The sequence below is a fragment of the Gouania willdenowi genome, chromosome 4, assembly GCF_900634775.1.
Source record: "Gouania willdenowi chromosome 4, fGouWil2.1, whole genome shotgun sequence".
In the NCBI taxonomy this organism is placed as follows: domain Eukaryota; kingdom Metazoa; phylum Chordata; class Actinopteri; order Blenniiformes; family Gobiesocidae; genus Gouania; species Gouania willdenowi.
In genome coordinates this window covers 10,109,050-10,131,172 of record NC_041047.1, presented here as the reverse complement: position 1 = coordinate 10,131,172, position 22,123 = coordinate 10,109,050, and positions in this window count along the sequence as shown.

Below are 22,123 nucleotides of genomic sequence, written 5' to 3'. Positions count from 1 at the left end.
AAAATAAAAGCATCTCTTGTCTTCTTAATTAGTTTTTAAAATAGGGTTTGTAAATAGGGCTCTTGTTTTGAAGTTAATGGTGGGTCTCCAAAAATCTCAGAAATGTTGGCATTAAATGTGTTTTTGTGAGTTTTATAGATCAAATGACCACATGTTGATGTTCAACTTGGTCACTTTCTCACTTAAAATGTTTTCAGAACTTTCAAAGGTAGCGAATCAACAGAGATATTTTCAGGTTTTCGTCATTGGTTCGAAATGCATCTTGGGAAACTTGGAAGTATACTTAAGTGGGAACGGTCATCTTCCCAATCCTCCTACTTATAGTATATAGTAGACAGTGTATACTCATTGAATGTGTAGTGCGTATGTGATTTCAAACAGCCACTGAGGCAGTGCAGTGTAATCAGAGGCCCCCTGTATTTACATTGGACATATGAACATTTCATTAACAAGTCAAGGGATCATGGAAAATGCAGTGGAAGCAGAGGCTTCATAAAACAAGTAGAATGTGTACACACACACACACACTTAACACAGCTGCCTCCAGTGCCATCGATGCTTGAGATTCCTAAAAATCTCTTCTGCAGCTGAGCAGATTCTTCTCAGACTGGGAGGTAGTGTTGTGCTCAAGGCCACATTATCCGAGATCAAGACTTGCCCGAAACCAGAATGCACCGAGACCAAGTTAAGACCAAGATGGAGACGAGAACGAAGCCATAAAAATCAATTTCGAAAACCATGACAAGGTGGAACAGTAAAATAACATTTTCTTTTTAGTTTCTTTAAAATACATTTGAACAGACCAAAAAAAAATGGTAACACACGAATCACAGAAATTTATACTGTTTTACCAAGTTCTTCTCCTCATTATCACATTAGTATTGAAGAATAGCAGATATCAGTGCCGAGACAAGACAAGATCATTAGTGGCATGTTCTCAGTGTAAAACACTGATTAGATCATAGGAACAACGACAGGTATTATTAACAATCTGCATATAATGTTAACATGCTTTCCTTACATCTCTATAGAAGTCATTCTTTCATTGTGCACAAACTGCCTTGCCCAAGGACACAAAGATAATAACTTGGATGGAGCGAGATTCAAACTTCCAACCCTTCGGTTATTGGATGACCCACTCTACCATTGTGCTATGGTCACCCCCACATCACAATGGTGATATTTTTTTTTCATATACATACAGTATATAATTTAAGTTTTGTTGCAGACCTTCAATGGGAGGCGTCTAACCTCTGTGAATCCCTTTCAAAGGGATAATGAAACGATACAATAATATGCTGCTAATATTTTGGACTCTCCATCAGACCCTCAGAGAAGTCCATCCATCAACAGAATAAGGATGCAATGGATGCCAAAATTGGACTTTAAATTAAACACAATGTTATAATAATATGGCTGCTAAGTTGTTTTTTTTCCAATTCACAACTGTGTATATATAATTGACCGTGTGGCTTTTACATCCAGAGCTCGTGTGTGAGAAACTATAAATCTTGGGTGTTGCACTATACCTCCCTGGCTTCACACCAGGTGCAGGAGTGCTAGATTTATACCCAGTAGCCCTTGCCCACCCTTGTGGAATGCCATGCATCTTCAAACAGGTACTTCACTTAGAAATCTCATCTCGCAGTGATATCTCTGCACGGCTAAATATACCCCAATCCTGCAGCCATAGGAGCGTAAACGCTGCTCATTCGGAGTCTCAAGTCTGTCCACACAACTGTCCACTGGTCTTCAACACCCCCGACCCCCTCCGTCCAGATCACAGGACGTCTCAGAGAAATGCTGAGCCACCGCATGCCTCGCACATCTTCTCAGGTCTAAAGTAAGGCACATGTACTAATGCTATGATTAATCAACTGGACGTGTGAACGTGAGTGTCCAGAGATATTAGGTCAGTGCATTTCATCACCTTTCCCCCTCTACACAGTAGATGAGTTAAATACTCCTGTTTGTTTTCTGTTCAAAAATTACCTTTTTTCTTTTGGTTTTTCATCCCTGGCACACGATCACTGAGTCTTATTTTTTTAAATCGGGCTTTCGCCTTTAATTGGCCATGTAATGTTAGTACATTATTGGAATTTGTCTTCTGCACTTAACCCATCCCTGAGGAGCAGTCGGCAGCCATTTTGCGGCGCCTGGGGAGCAGTTCGGGGTTAAGGGACTTGCTCAACATCCCACAGTGACGGCCCCGGTGAGGCTTGAACCGGCAACCCTCCGATTACAAGCCCAGCGTCCTTAACCACTAGGCCACCACTAGAAGTTAGAAGTTATTTAGATGTTTTTACTCAAATTCACATCTAACAAATAAACATATGCATAGCTTTTAATATGTCATGAGCAACATGCTGCACTCTTTTTTTAGGCCTACTTCATATTATCGCAATGATCATGTATCAGCCACATGTTTTTGACCAGATAACGGGAGCAAAACAGGTCCATAGGGTTAAGTCATTTACACACAAAATGACAACAAAAATACATAAAACAGCAAAAGCACACAAAATGACTCTAAAACACAAATTGACAACAAGAATGCGCAAAGGTACTCCCCAAAATGACATTACAACAAACACACACAAAATGACATCAAGATATACTATACAAGAACAAACATTCACAAAATGACTCCACAAAGGCAAGGCAAGGAAAATTTATTTGTATAGTGCATTTCATACACAAGGCAACTCCATGTGCTTTACATGATAAAACATTCAATTGTTTAGAATCAATAAGAACATTTAAAATCATCAGTAAAATCAATTAAAATCATCAACAAACACAAAGACAAAACCAACATCAAAAGTACACAAAATGACAACAAAATGCACAAAATTACTTCAAAAATGACATTACAACTAAATACACAAACTGACTATATAAACACGCAAAACGACAACATACACACAAAATGAGAAAGAAAATATACAAAATGACAACAAAAATACAATAGAATAATGTGCAGTTTCTCCCCAAATTGACATTACGATGACAAACACACACACAATGACAGAAAGATATACAATCCAAAACCAAAAATTTACAAAATCACTCCACAAAGACACAAAACCAACATCAAAAGTACACAAAATGCACAAAATTACTCCAAAAACAACATTACAACAAAATACACAAACTGACTGTAAAAACACGCAAAACAACAACATACACATAAAATGAGAAAAAAATATACAAAATAACAAAATGCACAAAATTACTCCAAAAACGACATTACAACATACACACAAAATGAGAGAAAATTTACAAAATGAAAACAAAATTCACAAACACACAGCAACTCCCAAAACTGACATTACGACAACAAACACATACAAAATGACAACAAAAAGTTTAAAAAAAATGATAGAAAGATATACAATAAAAGAACAAAAACTAACAAAATGACTCCAAAAAGACACAAAACTAACATCAAAAGACATAAAACCAACATCAAAAGTACACAAAATGCACAAAATGACTCCAAAAACAGCATTACAACATAATGAGAAAGAACATATACAAAATTCAACATTACATCAACTAACACATACAAAATGTCAACAAAAAGACAAAAAATGATATAAAAGAGCAAAAACTAACAAAAGACACAAAACCAACATCAAAACTACACAAAATGACAACAAGATGCACAAAATTACTCCAAAAACTGACATTATGACTATGAAAATACACACATTATTTATGGTTTTACCAAACTTTGGTTCAAAGAAAAGATGCCCACTCTGCATGTGACAACAATAACAACAGGCTCTAATGTTTAGATAACTGGTGGGTGTCACACTTTGGTGGCACGGAAACGTGGGAGCCAGTCATGAATGTGTTGGTGAGAGAGAGTTGAGCATACGGGGGGTATAGAGGTAGTGGAGGTGATGTGGAGCAACAGTGAAAATCCTCATTGTGCTGTCCTCTGAGGCATGGCCAGTCCTCTGTCAGCTTTTACTAAGCAGATACATCCCAAACACGCACCCAGGCTGAAGGCGAGGGATATTGCCTGCTGTGTAGCTGTCAGCTTGTTTCTCACTGAGCAGGATGGCAATGCTGCATGTGTGAATGGGAACGGCAGAGGTTAGGAGGTTGTCATGTTATCAAACACACACACACACACACACTGAGGTAAACACTATTAACTTTGTCTGCTTTAATTGCGTGCCCGTGTGTGTATGTGTGATACATTTCCATCTCATCTCCTTCTAAAACTCCTGCAGGCCTTTTGCACCGTTATCACGCACTTGCAATAAAACCCACAGTAATTAAAGGGGATCTGGCTGTAATTGCCTCAGTGAATCAACCTAATCAGCACCTGTGCTCACAGTCTACCTAATGGTGCAATCTAACCTTTTAATACCCCAGAAATTATAATTGTAAAAATTACACACATGATGATAATCATCATGTATTGTGAAAGTCCTGAGTGGACAATGAGTGGACCTAATATTAAAGCTGCACTCTGCTGAGTCAGCAGGACATGCGTTGGATTAAAAAATTAAAGAATACAAGTTTTTTGAAGTAAATTTACATTGTGTTATTTTTAATGCATTTTATATGTATACAATTTAATGCAAGGTAGAGATATAAGCAATGAAATCAAAATACCAATATTGCGAACAAGATGTATCGTTGAGGGTACAATAGGTGGGGGGTTAAATCCACACAATCTACTACACACCAGATTGTTATGGTTTGTAGCATATTTTATATTCCTATTGAATACCCAAAGTAAGTATGTCCAGAGTTAAAGTCAAATAAAATCATGGTTATTTTTTCAACTGCAATTTTGTGGGTCGTTTTTCTTTTCCAAAAACATAGGACTGCACTGTATTTATCACGATAAATACCGCATTATTTCCATGAGCCCATTATTGTTTATCGTATCATATTGTGAAGTCAGCATCTCGTCCCACCTCTACTGCACATGCTCCATCAAACAAGTGCATAATAATCATACCTGTCAAGTAGGGGTGTAACGATACGCAAAAATCATGGTTCGATATGTACCTCGGTTTTTAGGTCGCGGTTCAGTTCATTTTTGGTACAGTATGGAACAAAATGCAAGACATAAATTTGCTTGTTGTCTATTCGAAACTTTAGTAAACCAACAATGTATTTAACATTATACAGAATATGAAAATAAAGTTTAAAAAAAGTGTTGCCTGGTAATAATAATATTCTCAAACAAAAAATACATCTATTATTTTTAAAAAATAAGCTCCTCACAGCTCGTTACGGCAGTTGTTAAAGCTTTGGTCAGATCTGAATTGCTTTTTTCTTTCTTGTCGCAGTGATATTCGCACTCGGGTGGTGCCGTTTCTAGAGAGCTAGCATGATCGTCGTGTTCCCGGAAACATACCCGATCTCAGCTGAACAATGTCGGCACACTGCCCTCGTTTTATCCACTGGTCTTTCTATGTTGCAGTATTTCACCCGGAAGCCGAAGTGTTCCCAAGCCGGAGACTTTAGTGACAGGGGAGGGTCCCTTAGCTCTTGTTTCTCGCTAGCGTTAGCCATGACGTTCCAGGAACTCACCTCTGAACAACCCTGTACCCAAACCGAACGTCCTGTATCGAAACGGTTCAATATAAACACATGTATTGTTGCACTCTTACTGTCGAGTGTCCCGTTTTGGCCGAGAAACTCCCGTATTTTACCCCTCTTTCCCGCCATCGTCCAGTATTAGTATTTTCCCATAAATATCTTGTATTTTCATGTAATAATGATTAAAAGATAAATAAATAAATACATGTATCTGTCTCTCTAAACTGAACGCTGTCTCGAGCTTCGCGAGAACTTCCACCTGAAGTGGCCTGAGTGGCAGTTCTCGCAAGATTAGTGCCGACAGCGACAACAAACCCGGAAACAACTCAGAAGAGAGAGAGATGGATGTAAGAAGATGCACCAGCGAAAAAACAAAGAACTCGTGTAAATGCCAGAGAGTTTATCTTCCAAAAGAGCAGCAGATGGGACACAGTTACACGTTCTGTAAGATTAGTAACTGAGATTTTAGCGTCAACCACGAGGGAAAGAACAAAGCAAGTCAGCGTGAAAAATCCACCAATCACAAGTGCCTCAAATACACTCTTTTCAAAAAGTGTTAAAGGATGTAAAGTTTGCAACAAATGTGTCTAATAAGCCATTAGTAAATACCAGAGAACCATGAGTGAGCATGAGAAATTAAAAGAAAATATGTAAACAGGCATAAATACTGGTCTTCGTACTACCTTTATAATTGTACATCAAGCTGAGTAAAATTTACATAGGTAAATCACCATATTCAATTTCAAGTTTTGCGCATTGCATTATGGGATGTGGAGTCCCGTAGACGGATGCATTGAAGTTTTTGTTTTTTTACTTTGTTCTAAGTGTTATTTCTTGTGTTTTCCCCCAAAAACTCTGCCAAAGTGACTTCTCTACACATTCTTAGTGTTTTTACCAACAGGAAGTTGCTGCAAAACAGTGGTATATGTTTATCTGAGGTCTGAGACTGAGTATTTCGCAAAGTGAGGTGATATCACAGAGAATACCGGGAACAAACAAGAGCAAAAAATGGGGTCAAGCCAATCACTTTCCTCCTTGTCTGAGAAAGAACCACAAGAAATTACATTGAGATTGAAGAAAAACAACAATGCACGAAACTTTTCTGACAATGTCAATAAGAGAGAGTTCGCAGTGGCAGTGAAAACATACTCTCGAGCGTCAATTTCAACCTTTTACATCGTTTTTCGAGCACATGATCTACTATTTATTGATCTATGATGCTTACACTATGTTTTTATCTGATTTTTAAAAGAAATTGTATTCAGCAGCTTTAGAATTTCACTCAATTCAGTTGAAATGTTACATTTTCCTGAAAGAACATCTTTATTTTGCAAACAGATCTTACACTAACAACTACAGGAGGAAACACAGATAACTACTGAGTCGAGTCATGAATAAATTAGCACACCCATTACTCCCCCAGTGCTGAGCCCACAGCCTCGTTGAAATATAGGTCTTTTTAACGCATATACCTAATATACTAAAAAAGAACATTTAAAATGATTCACTGGCTTGTGTGAAGGCATTAATTTTCAGTACTAAAAATATATTTTTAAGCAGGTCTTCCTGCAGATCCTACTTCTTTCTTTGTGTGGAATGCATAATGGATTCCCATGTAATCCATTATTGCTGCTGAGGGAGCAGGAGATAAAGAGTCCTGATCCGCAGCCACCCGGGGTTGTTCTTCTTTAAATGAAGTTTTAATAAAGAACGACGGCGAGGGCTGCACAAGGTCAATTATCAGACCCTGCCCCATCCTCTGATTCTGTTCTCCAGAGGTGTAAAGAGTACTGATATTATATCCTACTCATGTAAAAGTACTGTTACTTGATTGAAATTGGACACAAGTACTAGTACAAGTAAGTCTTACATCAAATTATCAAGGTAAAAGTAGCTCAATTAACTAGTACTCAAAGTAAAAGTTACTACTTTCACCCCCCACGTTCATTTTTGGTAATACATATTGCCACGATTCCCTTGCGTACAGTAAACATCTCATATATAAACTTAAAAAGGAAAAGACAAATCTTGCACAAATGGAACTGAATTTATTTTCCACCATAGTATCTGTATAAAATAAATATATATATTTTTAAATAACACCAATGAATTCAACTCTAAGTATAGCTTAATTATTAACTTTAAAACTGTGTAAATAACCGGTATTCAATTTTGTTTTGGTGCCATACATGACGTTTAATCTCACTGGTCAACTATGACTTGATTGTTGTCTGGTCATTTTGTTTTTTGTTGTTTCACAATGTCCGTTGATCATTTTAAAACAAAAAATATTAATTAACTCAGTAACAGTTGGGTGTAGAAATGTAAAAAATTACTTCATTTATAAGTTTTAGCCTCTGAAAAGTCACTTTCTTAGCAACTCTACACAAACAGGCTGGTTTGCGTCCCACTTATGCATATTCATGAGTGGGCGTGTCTATAGGCAGGACACTGACTTCCTCCTCCCCGCACAGTGACGTAGGGCCAGAGGACGGCCCGCCCTCCTCCCACCCACTCCGTACCCGAGCTCATGGTGCTTTATAAACACGAGACAGAGCGTGGGGGCGGGGTATATAGACTGTAGAAAATGCATACATAGCACTGTGAGAAGGATGCTGAAATGCTCACCTTTGTGGGCGTGTCTGTTTACATGTCAATCACGGCAGAGAGCTTCCTGGAGGCGCGGCTTCTCCAGGTCAGTGCGTCAAACTCGTCATCAAAGTGGGAACGCATCATCAAATTGTAGTGAGGTGTTTGGGCTCACCCTGCAGTAAGAAAGGAGTAAATCACCCTCTAACTAATGATTGAGAGAATCAATGAAAAAAACACTTTGGGCATGTGTATGAAGCCCTAATAGCACTTTATGATGTTTAAAGCACAGAAAAGTCTATTTAGCGTAACATTGGCCTTTTAAGTTCAAGTAAAATTGCTGATTACCCATAGTACCCACAAAAGCAACTCAATTACAGTAACTTTACTCTGCAGAGGTGTAAAAAGTACTGATATTTCCTACTTAAGTAGAAGTACTGCTACTTGATTGAAATTGTACTCAAGTACAAGTAAGTCATACATAAAATACTCAAGTACAAGTAGAAAGTAGCTTAATTAAATAGTACTCAAGTAAAAGTTACTTTCACCCCCACGTTTATTTTCTTGCCACGTTTCCTTTGCATGCAGTAATCTACGTTCCACAAAGGCATCTGTATAAAATAAAAGCTTTGTCAAAATGTACAATTCCTTTTTAAATAAAATAACACCAATGAATTGAATTCAAAATGGCAAAAATTCTCAGGCTCTAAGTATAGTTACATTTATGAATTCTTAAACTGTACCATGCTAAATATACCATGTGGATAACAACATATATGTAGAGACTGCAAACTGAACCATAGAAAGTGGCTGGACTTTGATCAGAAATGGCACGACTAAGAACATATGGATTATGTTCAATGTGCCAAGACAACATGAAACGGAAATAAAAAAAATTATCACAAAAAATGATAATTTACTCAGTAATGGTTGGAGTGTAGATATTTAATGCATTACTTTACTTCTTTTAAAACATACTCGAGTACAAGTAAAATTACTGATTGAGAAATATACTTAAAGAAGTAGAAGTACCCATAAAAGTAACTCAGTTACAGTAACATGAGTACTTGTAATCCATTACTTTCACCTCTGATACTGTTCTTCTCACACATACCCAGGACGGTTTTTGGCCATCATAGATGTCAGTCACTGGGCTGTTGATCTACACGTTAAAAAAAGTCGTGCAGCCAGTCGAAGGCTAAACCGATCCATCCAACGCTGCTGTCACTTTACTGTTGACTATTTTTCGTCCTGACTGGCACATAAGGTCGACATTGTCACAGACAGGCAAATCAGGGGCGCTGACTGTGTTCTACGTTCATTTGTCAGCGCCCTGCTTGAGGAGGATATCTCTTTATGCATCAAGAATACGTTAAAAGTCACTGGAAAGGGAGGGGTTGGGGTGGAGATATTAATTTCATCTGCCCCGGTGCTCACTCAGCGTCAAAAGTTGAAAGCAGTCCCCCCCCACCCACCTCACCTCCACCCATTTTAAAGAGTGAGGTAGATTTAATGCACAGGGGTGCTTATGAATACACTTACGTATTCATTTGAGCAATAAACGCCGGGCTTGGTCCCACACAGAAAAACAAACTGCCTAGCTTCCGGCAGCCATTTTAATTAAATGCCATGGATTGTCAAATTTATCGATCCCCCCCTCCCCTGACACGAGCCTGAAGGATGTCCTGGGCCATTTCCATATCTTTAGTGGCTTCTCCGACTAATGTGAGGTGAGGGATGGAGGGAGATGAAGGTCTGCTGGCTTGAATTAGACTAGGCTCTCACAGAGGGAGGGAGGGGGGGAGAAAAGGTGTAAATGGATGTAGAAAGGCTAAAACTGGAGAGGGTGGGGTTAGGCTTGTCCTAGAGCGATAGCCGGAGAGCATCACGGAGGCCTCACTCTCACTCAGATGTGTGTGCAGATGGGCGTCTGACAGGCTTACAGCTGTTCGCCTAATTGTTCATTAAGTGTTCTATTGATTCCCTTTTTTTTCAAGTACATGTGTCTGTCAGGCAGGCACTGCTCTCTATGTTGAGGTGGGACACACACACACACGCACGCACACACACACACGCACGCACGCACGCACGCACACACACACACGCACGCACGCACACACACACACACACACACACACACACACACACACACACACACACACACACACACACACACACACACACACACACACGCACGCACACACACACACACACACACACACACACACACACACACACACACACACACACACACACACACACACACAGAGCTAGCTGCCTTGACAGGGTCGGCTGATGGTGAAAATGTGAACTGTCACTTCAAATCCACGACTCATCACCTTGACCGGTCCAGGAAACAGCAACGTTTTCTCTGTGCACAAAGCCTTTTATTTTCCAAACTTTTAGCATCAATCAATTAAAGTGCTGGCAACAGCATGGAAAAATGTTTAATTCCATTCTAAGCAGCAGCCGTCTCAGATTGCACCTGGCTGATAAGGGAGTTTGTGTGAGTCTATTACGGTAGATCCTGATTATACTGGAGGAGAGCGAAAGCTTACTTTAGGTAGGAAATGAATGGAAAGCAAAATCCACAATAACACCTTCACCTTTCTTTCTTTCTTTCTTTCTTTCTTTCTTTCTTTCTTTCTTTCTTTTTTTAAATCAGTCTCAGCAGTCTTCTGTAGGATTACAACATTATATTTGGCAGACTAATTGTTATCTAATCTAAATTTAAGATTAATTACTTCATGCCCTCTTTCACTTTACTCTATGCCATGATTACAACCCACATGTTATATGTATGTTTGTATTCACACGTGTATATGGGTGTGTGTATAAATGTATGTATATATGTTATCAGTTCAATATTTTAATTTGTCTTTTGATATTGATTTTTGTGCACTTTGTATATTATTATTCCTCATATCAAAGTTTAATTGTGCATTTTGTCTCATGTTTAAATTGTTTGTGTTATTGAAAGGGGTGGAGGTCTTATACAAGCCCTTAGGGCTTCATTCCCTCCTTGCACCTTTAATGTTGTTTTTTTTTTTTCTTTAATGTGTGCTAAACAAATACATGAGGTGAAGCTGCAAACAAAGTAAAAAACAAAACAAAACAAAAACATGATTTCAGATTTCTATTCTGTTGAATAGTAATAAGCAGTTTGATTAATTAACATGTGTATTTTTAATTTATTTCATATTCCAAACATATTGTAAAAATAAGCTGAAGCTGTTCCTGTTTTTCACTCTTTTGTTCGAAGCGTCAGAATTTGGCTTTTAAATAGGACAGAGAGCTTCAGTGAGTCTAGTCATATATACTCCCAGCCCTTGGTGGTCGTCTCCATTTCTTGGGCGAGGAAATTCTGTAGGCCCGCCTGCGTTGAGTGGAGTGATAATGTTCTTTGTAAAACACAATCAGTCACCTCAGTCGTCGCCTTTGTATAAGCCTCGTGGACCCCCCCAATCGATACTGGATGGCTGGGTGACTTATCACTGCAGCCTGGCCCTAGAGCAGAGCTGAACATGGACAGCAGACAGACAGAGAGAAGAGCTGAGCTGAGCAGAGCAGAGCAGCATCCTGATGCAGACATGTGGTGAAGCCTGTTGCTGCATCAGCCCCGCCCGCTATGCAGCAAACTATCTGTTACCAACACACAGCACTGGAAAAGATTGGTGTTCATGAAATTCTTCCTTTAAAAGGTACCTGTACTAGTCATGTATAACATACACTGTGTTTAATTGGTTATAATTGACTAAATATGTGCACATTAATTAAAAGAACTCACATTTCAAGAACTATTTCAAACAATTTTATACCTTTTAAACAATAAAACAGCCATGTTTGGCCTGTAGATGTTAAGTGCAGCGTTTACATTATGGCCCACCTGGTTGCCTTGATTTTCCTATTTTTTTTAGATTTTTGTTGTGCTTCTCTCTACATTTTATTTATTTATTTTTAATTTAAAAAATACGTATGTATATTTCATTTTTATGTATTGTTTATTTATCACGACAGACAACACAATTAAGTAGTTAAATAGATTAAGTAGTTTATACTCAAAGTTATAGGAAAAGTTCTACTATCTTAATGATGTCAAGTTGGTGTGACATGTTCTTCCTTTTTGAGTAATTTTAACTAATAATTTTTGAGTAAATGGAACTATATTTGTTTATAAGTAAGCATAACTTAATAGTAATTACATATGCTAAGAATGACAAAGTCCTGTTATTTCTGTTGTTTCAAATAGGGATTATTTAAAAATAAACTTAATTCTTATTGCGCAGGCTAAAATACAATGAAATCTCAAAGTGCTTCATCAAATAAGTAATCGATCATAACAAATAACTTATTAAACTAGTAACAATTTGATTGGGTCAAATGGTCTGAAATGCATTATGAATGTGTATAAACTGTTATTGTGAGCTTTTTGATGACTAAAAACCATATTCAATAAGGGAAAAAAAAATATTTAAAACCACTAAAAGAAAGTCATCTGCTATAAAGCATATAGCTTATATCTAGGGCTCTTATTGTGAAAGGCTAGAGGCATCAGATAGTATTCTGTAATTGACTCTTTCTTTTCGTGGGTTTAACGTTACGTTGCCATATTCCAGCAGGAAGTAGCAGCCCCAGGAATAAGTGTAGCTGCAATCTAATGTGGTACACAGCTATGGCTGAAGGCCACTTCATGAGGAGTGTGATCTTGAGAAGTCATTCTTTGGCCTTGCTGACCTGTGCACTTTTAAGACAAGACTTTAATAGACAGTCTGTCAGTTTAGTAGTTTGTTTTTTTCAAACAGATGAGCCAGGATTGTGCCAGAATGTACCAGGATATTAACATGTTTTGAATCACCTGCAAAACATATTATACACAAAATCAGTCTTTCTTTACAAAACAAAATAAATAGAAGTTGAGTTAGTATATGAACCTAGGTCTGACTACAACAACACTAAAATATCAGGAAATCCTTTTAGATGATTTCCCAAAAGTAATTACTGACTAATGTATTGGATCACATAATTTACCCAAGTGCACTAAATAAAAAGGTGCTTAATGCATATTTAAACTAGCACAACCAGCATCCGTAAACAAAGAGGAAATCCAAGTGAGTAAAAGTGGGAAAGTTGGCTCTGGTTGCAGGATTTTATTGCCCTTGAGTTTTTTTTTAATTTTTTTTTTTAAATCTATTGTAGACCTACCTGTTTACCTGAAAATGTTTCATTATTCAATGGCATACTCCGTACTAGGCACTATAAACTCAATGTGTATATACTGTTTACTACATACTTTAGGTATGAATAGGAGGAATAGGATGGTGACTGTTCCCACTGAAGTATACTTCCAAGTTTCCCAAGATGCATTTCGAACCGACAACGACAAAAAACCTGAAGCACGCTGAGGCTAAATATCTCTGCTTTCAGAAATTTCCATTGTGGCGAATTAACATTTTAAGTGAGAAAGTGACCAAGTAGAGTATTAACATGTGGTCATTTGATCCATAAAACTCACGGAAACATATTTCATTGCGATATTTCGGAGATTTTCGGAGACGCGCCATTGTGCTACTGACAAAACTTCCTGTTAACTTCAAAACAAGAGCCCTATTTACAAAAACATTCAAAACTATTGGAAGACAAGAAGATATGCTTTTGTTTTGAAAAGAGGATGTTTGATTTTTAGCTTGAAGCCGGTCGCAGGACGATTTTCCGTTCTGTTCGCAATGCATCATGGGGCGGTTGAGTATGAATAGTGTGCCCACCGTGTATACTTCAAAAATGTCCCAATGTAGTATACATGTGGGTATTTCTCGTATAGTCAATCTTTCCATACTATCTAATTTGAACATACAAATTTTGACATCAGACCTAGCATGAATAGTACGTTAGTATGGCATTTCAAACACAGCCTTAGTCTTTGTTTGAACATCTCTAAACCCTGGAGTAGAGAATCACACTTTGTTTTAGATTTCCAGCCTTTAGAAACTCAAATTACCCTAATATAGACAATTGTGAGCTGATACGTGACATTTAGAAGCTTTTTCCCCTCATTATTTCATTACTAATTACCCAGCATCTGCAGGATTGAAAAAAGGAAAAAAACTGAACCACGGTTGTTCACCCAATTCGTTAAATGTCCCATGTCATGCTATTTTTCACTCATCTCCATTTGTTCTAAGAACCCCAAAAACTCTCCTGTTTTCTAGAGTTTTCGCCTCTGAAAAGTCACTTTCTGAGCAACTCTACACAAACAGGCTGATTTGCTGCCTGCTTATGCATATTCATGAGTGGGTGTGTCTATAGACGGGACACCGACTTCCTCCTCTTCGCATGGTGACGTAGCACCAGAGGACGGCCCGCCCTCCTCCCACCCACTCTGTAGCCGCTTTATAAATGTGAGACAGAGCGTGGGGGCGGGGCGTTCACTGGGACATACATAGACTGTAGAAAATACATACATAGCACTGCGCGAAGGACGTTGAAATGCTCACCTTTGTGGGCGTGTCTGTTTACATGTCAATCATGGCAGAGAGCTTTCTGGAGGCGCGGCTTCTCCAGCTCAGTGCCACGTCAAATTTGTCATCAAATTGTAGCGAGGTGTTTGGGCTCACCCTGCAGTAAGAAAGGAGCAAATTACCCTCTAACTAATGATTGAGGGAATCAATGAAAAAACACTTTGGGCATGTGTATGAAGCCCTAATAGCACTTTATGATGTTTAAAGCACAGAAAAGTTGATTTAGCGTAACATGGGCCCTTTAAAACAAAGTTATTTGGCCAGTTTTGCTGGAATTTGTTTAATCTTGCCAAACATAATGTATACGTTTGAATGTTGAGTTAATAAGGAGTGCAGCTTTGTTGGTGGCATTAGATAAGACCAACATTCATGTTTAATTCAGTGTTTGTTTCACCTTCAGGACTGAGAAACACAGTGGGACTAAAGATGAAGCAGCCATGGTGGTGAGCTGGCTCAGTGTTTACTAACATTTCACTTTCTATGGCCCATCTATTAGAGCGGAGGAAAAGAGGGTTGGAAAGATGCTGTTTGGAATTGTCTTTACCTTTGATGATGTTTGCAGCCAAGTTGGCCTGTTAATGGGCGCTAATTGGGTTAGTGAAGGGAACGTGTTGACATTTGCTTTGTGCTCACAGTGCGGGGCCTTGCTTCGGCCATTATGCTAATTCAACCATTATATATCTAGGGGTATTAATGGGACTGACGCAAGTGATGTTACAGGTAAAGGACTGTGAAATGGTCTGTAAACAGAGGGAATTGATTCCAAGGCTGAAGCGATTGTCAACAGCCTGCACAGAGCCGAGCTGATCCCCTCCTCCTCCTCCTCCTCCTTTTGCCTCATTCCATTCCTCCTCTTCTCCTCCGCCCTGTCCTCCCACCCTCGTCCGGCCTGTCAAATAGTCTCCGACAGCACTCAGCAGAAGCTGTCAGGGCTATCAAAAAGGTAGCCAAACACAGCGTGAAGTGCTGTCTGCTTACAAAAATGAGACTGGATCCGGATCAATACAGTTTATCCCAGTTGCCCAACAACCACAGCACATCCATCCACCAAAAACCGTCACTGTTGGGCCTCAGAATCAGAAGTTAAATGAACACAATCACACTTTCATATGACGATGGGGCTTATCTTACAATAGCACTGCATTTTTTATCCTGGGATGGGATCTCATCAATGTTTATGTGAGCTCAAGTAACTGTGAGTGCATCTGTGACTCATAATCGCTACTTATTTAAGGCATTGTTATTTAACCTTTTTTGAGCCAAATTGCATCTTTCCATGGAAACACATCCCAAGGTACACCACAAACTAAAAATTTAAAAAAAAAAATTAAACTTTGTAGCCTATATTAACAATACACAGATAAGATATACACTAATAAACACAAAGAAAAACGTTTTATGATCTTTCATATTTCTTCTTTCTAATAAAAAGTGAAATTAACAATCTGCAGTCATTCTTATCAAAGTTTTTTTTTTAATACAAATCAAACAAAAAACAGTTTTTTATAATCTTTTATATTTTACATAATTGATACACATTGTGGGAGGGATAAAAGTAAGTTTAAAGAAACCCCACAATTAATTATGATAAAACTACAATGGAACTTTATTCTGTTAAATATTGTTTTGTTTTATATAATGTATTTTTTTTATATTATATAACTTCACAGTATATTATAATAACATATATTATTACTTTGAAATTGACTTTGATCTCCTGATGTCAGGAGATCAAAGTCAATTTCAAAGTAAATTCCCTGAAAAAAAAGTTGTCTGAATAAATGAAACCTTAAGAGAGAAACAATTTATGTTCAATTTCTGTGAATAAAATGCTCCAAGCGCTAGGCTACCAATGATTTCTAAATCTAATAACAGAGCCTTACTCTGTCTCATTTTTTCACAAGCTCATGTGCGGTCAGACATGACAAAAAAGAAAAAAATCTTAATTCTTATGCAAAATTAAAATATTGTTTCATGCTTCATAAATACTGGAGCCCAAACCCTGGTTTATATCATGGCAGAGGCATGGCTAACAGCACCATTGTAACATCAGGCGTAGATGACCATTGGCTGTCATGTTCATTTAGCTGTGGATGTGCTCACAGAGCAGAGAGCAGGCTATAAAACTGGGTTTGCTCCTCCACACTATAATTGAATTACTCTACCGTCCACCCTTGTATTCATTTACTGCGTCGGAATTTGCTGATAAAAGTAAAACAGGATGTTTTTCATGATGTCCTTTTATCCCAAGAAGGGGGGGGGGGGGGGTGAGGGGTGGTGGGGGAGAAGTACAACGAAGACCTTGAGGGTATAATTCTTTCAAGGTAATCATTTGTAGAGCAGTGTGGCAGCATGAAAAAACATCTGTCAGTCGTGGCGCTATACCACTGGATATTAATTTATTTTATTTTTTTTAACTCAGCTAACCTGATTTGTCAAAAAAAATAGGCTAATAATAAGTATCTGTCCACCTAAGAAGCAAAAAGTACAAAACAAATGTGTCGTATCCATCAAGAAAATTCAACTTCTTCACTTTTTTTCTCTTGATAGGGTTTGATTACAAATCCGAGGCTAATAAAAGATTGGCCTGTCATAATGAATCAAGAGGGCCAGTGTCAGGAAGCGAGTGTGAGTCTATCCTCTCACATATCCATCTCTGAAATAGACCTCGGCATTCCGGCGTAGCTGGAGAAAAGAGACCAGTTGACACCCTATTTGGCTCTCTCTGGTGAAATTAACTTTAGGCCCAGGAGAGAAGCAGAGACAGTGTTTGGAGCTGCATGGCTTCATTTTCTCCCGCAGTGAGCACCATGGCCCCAGAGGGACACCCAGACAGATTTGCATGCCACTTGCTATTCTCCACTACCTGCTGCAAATTTATTATTGTGGCAAGTCAGCTTCCCCAACAGCAACTTGGAGGACTTTTCAAACCTAAATGGTATCTGCAGGCGGTCAGGAGACACTTACACACACACACATTCTCAGTGTTTTCCTCACACACACACACGCGCACACAGGAACAGAAAAAGGTGCATCAAAAAGTAATCATGGAGATCAGAAGGAAGCCGTCAACAGCGCTAAACGCTAAGTGATGACTCTGATGAAGTGCTCGACTGTTTCAAAAACAGAGAAGTGGTTATCAACTTTTCACCCAAAGTTGGTTACCTCAGAGAAAGCTGCTGTGGAGGGTCATCATTGTGTCTCTGCATGGCTGAGACATGCTGCCTACAGTGGTTGTAATATTATGATTTGACCTAAAGTGTGACATAGTTCGTCCTCCATCATGTTGTTGTCTGTCCTAGTCAAAAGTGTAATAATCAGCCTGAAAAACGACCAATTAGAACAAAACTAAATGTAGAAATATGGCTAACATCTAACACATTTTTTGTGGGAGGATATTTGATAATTTGGTGATGACTCCTTAAACCAGTGGTTCCAATTTTTAAGATTGTGACCCTATTTTGATACCAAGAATTTCTGGCGTTCCTGAGGACAACTTTTTTTAGAATTAGTTTTTGATCACGTTTGTTATACTGTATTGAAAATACAGAGTAGCCAGGATTAATGACAAGTTTTTACTGCATTTTAAATAAAATTAAAAGAAATACATTTATGTTTGATGTAATGAAAGCATAGAATACAAATTGTGTGTTCTTTTAATTTGAACAAAAATCATAATTTTAAAAAATCTGTATTTTTTTTTGTTAATTACTAGACATTTCAGGTGACCCCACTTAAACTCCAGGCGACCCCACATAAGATCCTGACCCCAATGTTGAAAAACACTGCCTTAATTAATCATTACGAGTACTATAAAAAAGTGCTTATTATTATTATTATTATTATTAGACATTTGGTTTTCTCAATAAAATAATGATAATAATAATAATTATAATAATTATTATTCAATATTCATTTTCCCCCCCAAAATCATTCAAGTGCATTTTAAACATACAGTGATACTGTTTTATGATTTTGCACAAATTTCCCATCACAATGGTGTAAAACACTAAAGACACACACAGGAAATATAGATTAGTTTAACTTAGATTAGCATTTTAACCCCTGATAGATAGAGAATAAAGGATAAATATGATACATATAAATATATATATAAAGGATAAATATAACAGGTTTAGGATTAAAATAACAGGCTTGTCTCGCCTTCCACGCAACAAAAGTAGTTTTGATTTGATACCTTACAAAAAAGAAACTTAGTTTGAACATCATAGTTTCGTATTTATTAGTTGACGATTATTAATGTATAATAAAAAAAATGTTGTAGATGAAAACTATGACGAAAATGATCACTGTTGTTGACACTAAAAGCTTCCCTGTTATCTAAATACACTTTTTAAGGTATGAAACTCTCTTTGTTTGTAATACCGGGTACAATATTGTACATGTACAGTGTTATTTTACTACTCAATTTTATGAATTTTGCTTTAAAGGAGCATAGGGCAGGATTTCAGAAAAAATAAACATTCATTTTAAGTTTTTTTTTTAATGCTAATGGGTGATGAAACACTCACAACAAAACAAAATGAGCCCACACATATTTCTCCCTATTGCCTTGGAAAGATTGTATGATATGTTTTGTATTTTTGTTCAGGGTACAAACAGCAGTACAGTTCTGCTGATGCTGACATCAAATGATGCTGCGTGTTCACAACGGCTTTCAGGGGCGTCCCAATAACCCGGTGTTGTGTAAAAAAAACCTACCGTGAAAGTTTCCTACAGTTGACAATGGGCATGCGCAGCTGGCGAACTGCGCATGTGTGTCTGTCATGTTGAAAAAAAGGTAAGAATCTTTCCTTTAATTTTAAGGGTTAGGGTTTATCATAGTAGGAAAATTTAAGGTAGCAATATATTGTACGTAAACGTGTAATTATTTACTACACTGTTAGTCCGTACGTGTCCGTAGGAAACTTTCACGCGTAGGATTATTTCACACTACACCGGAAATAAAAAAGAATGAGAAGAAGATGGCTTGAAGACTGAAAGAAGACATACACAGTGGACTAAACTACTGTTTGGTTCCACAGATTTACGCAGAGGCATGTGCATAGGTCTTGCAGTAAACAGTCACATGAACGGCGAGTAAATAATCAACCGTGTCACAGTTGGAGTGCGGATCGGGTCCGAGTCCAAGCAGACAATGAAAACCTCATCAATTTTCCCAAAGAAATGACATACATACGATTGTTTGTGGTAAGCACTGATTTTATTAACAAACAACTGTTAATGTCAACATAAGATCAGCACACGGGTAACAATCGAAAGTGAAACACAAAGAAGAGACACTCTAGGGACCCATTGTATCTATTTACTGATTCCATGTGTCAAAGAAAAAGATAGTCCATGTTATTGTGCAGTAAATGGAATGTTTCAATGGTGTTTTCCTTTAAAATTGTCCTTTGATCCATTCTACATCTACCAGTGCATGGCTGCTGCAGCAGGAAAGGAAGAACGCTGCAGTGCAAACGACACTATGTGACCGAACCCGAACACCAGTTCTAAATATCTGTTCAAACTCGACTCGTCCGGGGTCGTCGGGTCCCGTCAGGGTTCGGTCAGGTATCCATCCTCTAGTATCAGCTGATAAACAAACAATGGATGCACGTTCCCGCTGAGGTTTGGCTGCAGTTACACTAACCACCTTGGTGTCACTGTGGAGTCTGATTTATACATCCTACCCTATGCTCCTTTAATGTCATAATATGTCATAAATGAAGATATATTTAAACTTTGTTCATGAGTTTGCTTTGTGACATGCTTTTGTTACAAAACCAATCAATCAAAACTACTACTACCTACAAATATTAATACTTCTGAGGCTGTGCATTAATCTTGCAGAACATCAGATCCTGCACTTTTATAAAAAAAAAAAAAGTTTGCCAACTTTAAAGTAGCTTGACCCTAATCCTGGTTATAAAGCACATAATATCTGATTCAAGGCCGTCAATCTCAGTGCACGAGACAAGCTCAAGGTCAAATACCTGTTAGGGAGTCATGAAGGAGCAGGATAAAGAAATATGAGGGATACAGGGTCACTGATGGCCATTACCTTTGCTTTGTCCCCTACAAATGAGTATCCTTCACCTGATTATCTCTTATCATGTTATTGGATGTAAATTTAACAAGCTGTTGAGAGCACTGGAAAATCAATACCTTTTAAATGCTGTTTATGTGTGATTAACGGTTAATATCCTCACAAATTATTTAATATAATAAGGTCATTTGTCTTTCACAGGAGCCCGGTTCCCTGCAAAGAATAATAGAATAATAAATGAGGACACTAGTGAAGAGGAGATTTCTGATGCTTTCCCCGGCTTCGTTTTATTACCCATATCCTCTTTACAGCTACAAAGCTGCACTATGGTTATTTTATGCAAGTCATAAAATTAGGCTGAGATGGAATTAGCAGACTCGGGGCTCTTTATAGGTCAAGCCGGTAGTTTATGAGCCCACGACTCCCTGGCACTATTGTCAGGAGGCTAGTTAGAGGGGTCTTTAAGCATGATTTAATATGTCCATGCCTTGGAAAATAGTTAAATAGCTAATTAAATGGAGGAGTTAATTTACATATTAATTGACCTTCCAGTAATATTTATATTGATGCCTACACAAGGATCCCTTGTCTTCATTGCCTTTCATCATAGTTAGTCTGAGCAAATATGGTCCAACTTTTTTTGTTCAAACTCAAGTTTCTTTTTATTGTCGCTGGAGACGGGCCTGTGTATTCCCTGCCATGTCAGGCACACAGCTGCTAGGGGTTGTGTGTGTTGAGGGCTCCTTTTGTTGTTGGATAATGGAGGTAGTACCATAAACAGCAATGAGAAGTGGCCCCCAGGGGGGGGGGAGAAGGGGCTTTACGGATTGGGTGCTTGGAGCAGCCACCGCAGAGAAGGAAGGAGGCTGGTGTTGAAGAGGTGGAGGACAGTGTCTGTGTCAAAGCTGCTCTTAATTATATCTCTAATCACCAATCGGCTTTGCCAACAAAACAGGACCCGGGGGCTTGACATTAGCCCAACCTGTGTAGAATTAGCACATGTCACCAGCAGAGCCGCGCAACACACACACACACGCATGTGTGTTCGTTCTTTTTGTTATTCCGTTTTAAAACCAAATCAAAATAACAAATAAACAGTGTAGTTATTTTGTTTTACTGACTTAAAACCTTTACAGAAATACAGACAAATAAAAAAACCAGACATACAGCATTTTTCTGTTTTCAAATTAAATCTGTGTGATATTTGGATATTTATGAGGAAACTAGGACGAGAGCTTCATTTTTTTTGCTTTATCCGCACAGGTTGTTGAAGGTCAACACTGTATGAAGTGCAATCTTTTAACGTCAGCAATGCATGTTTTGTTATTGCAATTCAACAAATACATTTATTTTATTGCATAATTATGACCATCAACAGCCCTCCCAAAGGAATTAT